We start from the raw sequence: 6,849 nt of genomic DNA on the forward strand, positions 1-6,849 counted from the left end.
GGCGCTAGCTGTCATGTTGAATAGTTTCTACCCAGAGTGGATCTTTCAAGGCTCATTTGAGAGTCTTTGGTTTAGTTATAAAAGGTGAGAAAGGCCTTTCAGTAGCAATAGCTGCATAGCCTTGCAAAACTGAGGGTGCTTTGCACAGTTGGCCAAGAGAATGGCTGAAGACTTGACTCTAAGCTTTCCATGATTGGTGATCGACTTCCCATATTTTGTGGTTACAGTATGACATGATTAGATGGTGTCTTAAATGGTAGCTCAATATAGAATTCTCTCATCTGCTCATGATCAGATTGAGTATATGGCAATTGTGCTGAGCTTTCCATGAATAAAAATGGATTTCCATAGATTTTGGCTGAAGTGTGGTGTGTTTGGAAGATAGAGGCATATTAGTATGAAATGACACTGTAAGTCCAATCTCAATTTGTTCATGTTTTCACTCTACTACCACATTTTGTTGGGAGTATTTCCCGAACAAGAAATGTATAATCAATGCCACAAATTTGAATATGATCAATGAAGCTGTTGGAGTTGAACTCTCCACCCCATCACATTGGAAAATCTTGATCTTTCAATCAAATTAGTTTTCAACAAATCTCAATGTATCTTTTAATAGGAGATTCCAAGTTTTTATTGTTATTTTTTAAATGTAGTCTACAACTTTTACCCATTTGGCAGCTAATACTTAGGTTTTGCTATCTAATGAGAAACATCAATAATATTTTTCCCTTTAAATAAAGATGACAACCTTGAGTCAGGGCGTCTAAAACGTCTATGCCAAATTGTATAAAAGAAGCCTCCTTTCTTTATTATGCTCAGAAATTGATGGAGGACTCCACCAAAGGCATATAGTTGCCCTATTTTATGAGCCCTCACAATTATTCTTTGGTTTTTATCCTTAACATCAAAGATGCAAAAATCATTTGATGTAAACTTTCCAACATGAGAGATTAGTAAGGCATTTCAATCACCCATAAAAATCATATCACTGCCTTTGCACGGTTGTAGGGAGAACAATTGTCTGCATCATTGTCTAATTGTGTAATAGCTCATGAATCAACAAAAAATAATGGATCACTTTCATCCTTAAACTTAAGAGCAACAAAGGTTTGTGGAAATCCTCTAACTTGTATGAATGATCAATCCTGTACAAACAACTGATGGCAAAGTGATTAGTTTTTCCACATATCTGGCAAGTAGTTTTACCAACATTGTTGGAGTTATTTAGGTGCTATTGTGGCTAATGTTCTTGCTTAAGCAACAGTGTTTTGGTAGTTATTGTGAGAGTTGAAATGCCTTCTTCGTCCATTTTTTTCATAGCTTTTTTGGATAAAGAAGGCGTGAGAATCATGGATGTACATCTTTTTTTCCTCACAGTATGACACTATAGTTATTCATGGCCTGAGAACCAAAACAAGTTGGTTAAATGATGGATACGTATCCTTTGTAACAAGGACTCTTTAATTGAACGAGAGCCCTTCTTGAATCCCATCAACATGTTCTTCAAGTTTCCTTCATTTTCAATGGTGATAAGAAGTTGTTGCTCAAGTGAGATCCATAAATCTAAGAAAGTTCTTGGTTCTTCAATACGAGTAAATCTTTTTCCCTAGTTTCAAGGAGCCATGAAGTTAGAAGCCCATTGTTGGTCATCCAAGTTTGATAAGGAGAGTTTATACTCTTTTTTTTCATCCATGATTTCTTCAACTGGTTTTTCATTCAGAGCAATGTCATAGTAGATACCATGGTTGTGAATTGATAGAAGCTTAATTTGATAAGGATCAAGCAGGAACATTGGTGGAAGGATTATAGGTTGAGCTCGGGTTTTTGCTTTGACAGGGAAGGGAAAGATGAATACATGGTACTTTGGTTTGTAGGTATAAGCTTTGATACCATGTGAATTTTCACAACACTGATTCAATTCTTGATTCCTTTGATCAAATACATTGAGATAGGCCTTATAGGAAAGGGAATTGCATCTATCAATGAGCAAAAAGATAAGAAAAGGATAGGTAGTAACTTGTGCTTAATTGTTAGAGGATGGATTGTATAGTTGACTATGATTTGTGCATATTAATTTTCCTCTTGATTTTCTTGAGAAACTTCTTGATATGTTTCTTAACCAGAGACATTTGTAGTTTGATTTGTAGGACTATTATTCTTGAGAAGTTAATCGATTAGACTTAAGCCTAATATGCATATTTTCTTTTAATCTTGGCCTTTCTATTTTTTCTTTAAAAAAATTCAAGAGTGGTGTTTGATCTTTCTAATTTTTTAAACTCAATCCAAATTATTATTTTATCAGGTACCCATATTACTTTCTCAACCTAGCAAATAAAAAAATATAACTTTTTAGGACTATTTCATAAGTTTCAAAAAGAAAAAAAAAAGAAAAAAAAAAGTAATATGCAACAATGTAAACTCATAGACCTAAATGACTTAAAAACAACACCAAAATATTTAATTAGGGAATTGGATTGGCTTAGGTGGGAAAATTTTTTGCCCTCAAACCTAACCAAAATAATTGGTTAGACAAAAATTCTAACTAAATTAACCAAATTGAACAAGGGCTCTTCTTATATAAACATGTACATGAGCAAAGCTTTGTATTTTGATTTGACTCGTTCTTCAAAAAAATTTCCACCCTTATTTCTATTTCATCTTCCTATGCTTATTTTACTCAAAAGATTATAATGGTTATGAGACCTAGAAAGGGCACTGCTAGTCATCATCTTCAATAAGCTCACAAAAAGTTATAGTCTCGAGGGGAAATTTAGAAAAACAAATGACATGGTTTAAAGAAGTTCCATATATTGAAACTACCTACATTAAATGATGAATTTTGAATGAAGATGATAGAAGGTGTAAAAAGGTAAAGACACTAGATGTGTTGCATATTCCATATGAAAGAAGACATGGTAAGTTTCTCCAAAGTAAGAGGTGGATCATTGGTATGATGGTGAAAATGTTTCAAGATGTTGAGATTCTTCGAGGCTCATTTGCTGGAACTTTTCTTTGGAAAGTATTTTGGAGATGCATTTAGGCTATGTTTATTTCTTGAGAAATATGAGGAAAAAATATAAAAATATAAAAATATAAAATAAAAGGAAAACTTGAGGAAAATTCATAAAAATTTTCTTTTTTGATCGTTCAAGGGAAAGTTAGAGAAAAAATTTATATCATTAAGGAATTCAATTTTAATAAATTTTCCTAATATTTAAAAAAATTGAGTAAGAGACCTCATTGATCCCACCTACTCAAGTTTCTTAGTAATCAATCTTTAGTCAATCTTGAGTCCATATCAGTGCACTCCATCCTACCAAGCTAGCTTCACACCAAACTGTCTCTATGTAGAGTCATACCACCAAGTTCCATTGCATCAAACTACTTGAAGTCACATGGAGATGTTAATCAATAAATAGCTTTTCACCTATATCATCTCATTATCACATCAAAATCGTGTAAACACCACACAAAACAAGTCAAGTTAAGATAAATCTTGAGAAAATAAACCAAATAGGAAATAAACTTCTCTCAAGCTTTTACAAAACTTGGATTATAATGAGTAATTAAAAAATACCTCAAAAATGGTGTAGCAACCCAAAATATGTCAGATATTAATCACCATCACTGTTACACAAGCTAAGTTTTTAGCCCAGGACATACCTCTCTCACAGGTATTCGATGAAGTTGTGCAGCAATAAGAGCTTTTCACACGAGAAATTTGTTACTAGAACATTTTGCTTGAGCAAACCATGCTAGCAACCTAAGCAAATAGATATCACTCACTTATCTCACTCAAATGGGCAGCTTAACTCAAGAAAAAAAAAAAAACCAACTAATATTAACAAGAGATGGTTTCATCTAGGCAAACATCACCATTGGCCAATTGAATTGACAAACGTGACAAGTAAAATTTCATAGTTAGAAAAGCCAAAGGAGACTTTGCCTACTTACTTCACCCAAACTGACCCATGTTGCTTAAATGAAACAACTAAGCCACCTAAGCAAATTGCACTAAGAGAGTGTTTAGTAAATCAATTTAATGACTTAAAATACCTTAACATCAATTTAATTTATTAAGTAGATTAAGAATATTTAGTAAAATAACTTAACATCACAAACTTAAAGTTAAAAATGACCTTAAGTATTAAGTCAAAATAGTTAACTTATTATTGATTTCAAATCTTTTTTATTTTATTTGCTCACATCTAATGAGACTATATTTAACAACCATGACTCCACATTCATGACTTATTTTTTATAATAAATATTTTATGGTTATCTTATGTATTTACAATATTTTAAGTATGAATGTTTAATTTTTATTGTTTAAGATTAATGAAAATAAATATTAGTTAAAATTAATAATGATAAACATTAATTACAACAAATGGGGATAAATATGCCAATTTAATAACTTAACATAAATTTTAAGTTAATTTTACCAAACAACCTTAATACATAGAGTAAAATTTAAGTAGTAAGTTTCAAGTCAACAACTTAAAAAATAATTTGACTCAAAGTCAAATTAAGTCATTAAATAATAAGTATTGAACTTTACCAAACATTCTCTAAGTGAGAGAAAAAATAGACTTTTTTCAAAGAAAATTTGGATCTTTATGTTCCCTATGCCTAGATTAGGTTAGGTACATGTGAATCTTTCCTAAACTTCTAGTAGCCATAAAATGGAACAACCTTCCAAGCATGAGAAACTTCCAAAATTATAGTTTCTAGATAAAAAAAATATGAAGTCTAACTAAGATCATAAGTTCCATTATGAAGGTTGAAATTTAAGGAATCTTAGTCACATACTTGTGCTTCACCACAACAAGTCCTATAAACCAAACGCAAGCCTTTTGATATGATCAAGGAGGAATTCACTTAAATAATCTAATTGTGAGGATCCAAAAGAAAGCAATTAGATCAAGTTGATCTATCATTATGGTGTTTACTACTTATGTCAACTGAAGCCCTTTTGGTATAAATCCCTGACTTGATCCTAAAGCTACAAGCATAGAATTAGAGCCATGTTGGCAAGTTAAGCTTGAGAGAAGGAATCTTAATCAATTTCTGCTATTAAAGTTCACTTTCCTTTTTTTGTTAGTTTCTAATATACATCCCTCTCTTGTAAAAATCATTTTTTTAGAACTTCCAACCAACACTTACATCTCAAAAACTCATGCCTCTAGAATGATTAATCTAAAATTTCCTATGGAGATGACCAAAGCGCTATACAGTTGTTCTTTTTATTTTTAGTTCAAAAACTAAAAGTTTCAATGATAAATCTAGTTTAAAACTTTTTTATAACTTTCATTGCAAAACTCATTTTCTTTAATTTATTTAAAATAGAACTTAGAAAACCAAGCTTATACTTGGAACAACCCTCCAAGCAAAGGATTCCAAAGCACCTAATTTATATTCTCGATACCAAACTAAGTGAATTCTAAGAAGTTTTCCAACTAAAAAATAAATGACTCCTTAAGGACTCGTAGAAGGACTAAAATTTCACCTAGGAAATTGAGGAAAGTAATAAAATGAGGTAAAATTAGGAATTCCTAGGCGACACCCTTTTTACAAAAAAAATAATTTCTCGACTAGATCAACACCAACTTTATACCAAAAGATGTTTCAAAATTTGGTTCTAATTTGGCTAAAGCTTAGGAAATTAATGTGAGACTTTATAACCCTTTAGGCTTTGCTTAGGTTTTAAAGCTTTTATACCTATGGATTCGTTTTGTGATAATCAATCTAATATCCATATTAATTGAATACATTGTTTTATGAAAGGATCCAAACATATTAAAGTTGATTGTTCATTTATTCGAGAAAATATGCAAGCCTATATCTTACAAACCCATCGTTTACACAATGACCATCAACTTGATATATTCACTAAAGGCCTACCTAATTCAATATAATTTCATGAGAACTTGTCCAAGTTATTCTCAATCAATATCTAGGCTCCTAACCGAAGGAGAGCATTGATGATAATGAAGGATGATGGATTAGCTTATTTCATGAACATTTCTATACAGAATTTGGAATATTTCTTTAGTTAATTGTATTGAGAGCCTTCCCCTGTGATGTATTATGTTCTTTTGAACTTTTCTTACATATAAAAGTTTATCATAATTAGGATTCTTCCCATATTCGCAGTTGTGTTTTGTTATTTTTGGGTTTTTTCATAAGCATCCATCAGTAAATCTCTCTTCTTCATTTTGTAAATTTAGGCACATTTGTGATTTATTTTCATCTTTCACCAACTAATTTTATGTGAGAAAAACTATTCAAAAAAGCTAGATTGAGATAAAGGGAAGGGAAAAGGAGAAGTTAAGAGAGAGGCCCATAGAAAGAGACTATTTGAAAGGATAGCTTGAGTGAGGAGAAGAAAGAGACCATTCAAACCCTCAACTTATTAGAGGCCTTTCTCTTTCTTGGATAATAAAGACATTTATAATGCTTTAAGCTCTTATCATGGATTGGGCATCTTAAAATAAGTCAACCATTGTTTTTCATCTAAGACCAATACTTTTATATTTTGAGAAGAAAAAACACATATTTTAAAAGGAAAATAAGAAGATTATTGTTTGTTAAACAAAAATACTACAATTATTCTTCGTGCACCATAGTTGTTCTTTGTTGAAGATATCATTATCTTTTAAGAAAAGTTAGATATTAAGGATTTGTTTGAGAATGCTTTCAAACATTTCTCAAAAAGTAATTTTTAAGAATAGTTTTTAAAAACAAATTTATGATATTTTCTAAAACAAAAGTTTGTTTGGGAACTTTAAATGTTCTCAATTAATTTGTTTTGTATATTTATAATTTTTTTTTAAAAATAACTTT

Source organism: Vitis vinifera, chromosome 8, assembly GCF_030704535.1.
Source record: "Vitis vinifera cultivar Pinot Noir 40024 chromosome 8, ASM3070453v1".
Classification (NCBI taxonomy): Eukaryota; Viridiplantae; Streptophyta; class Magnoliopsida; order Vitales; family Vitaceae; genus Vitis; species Vitis vinifera.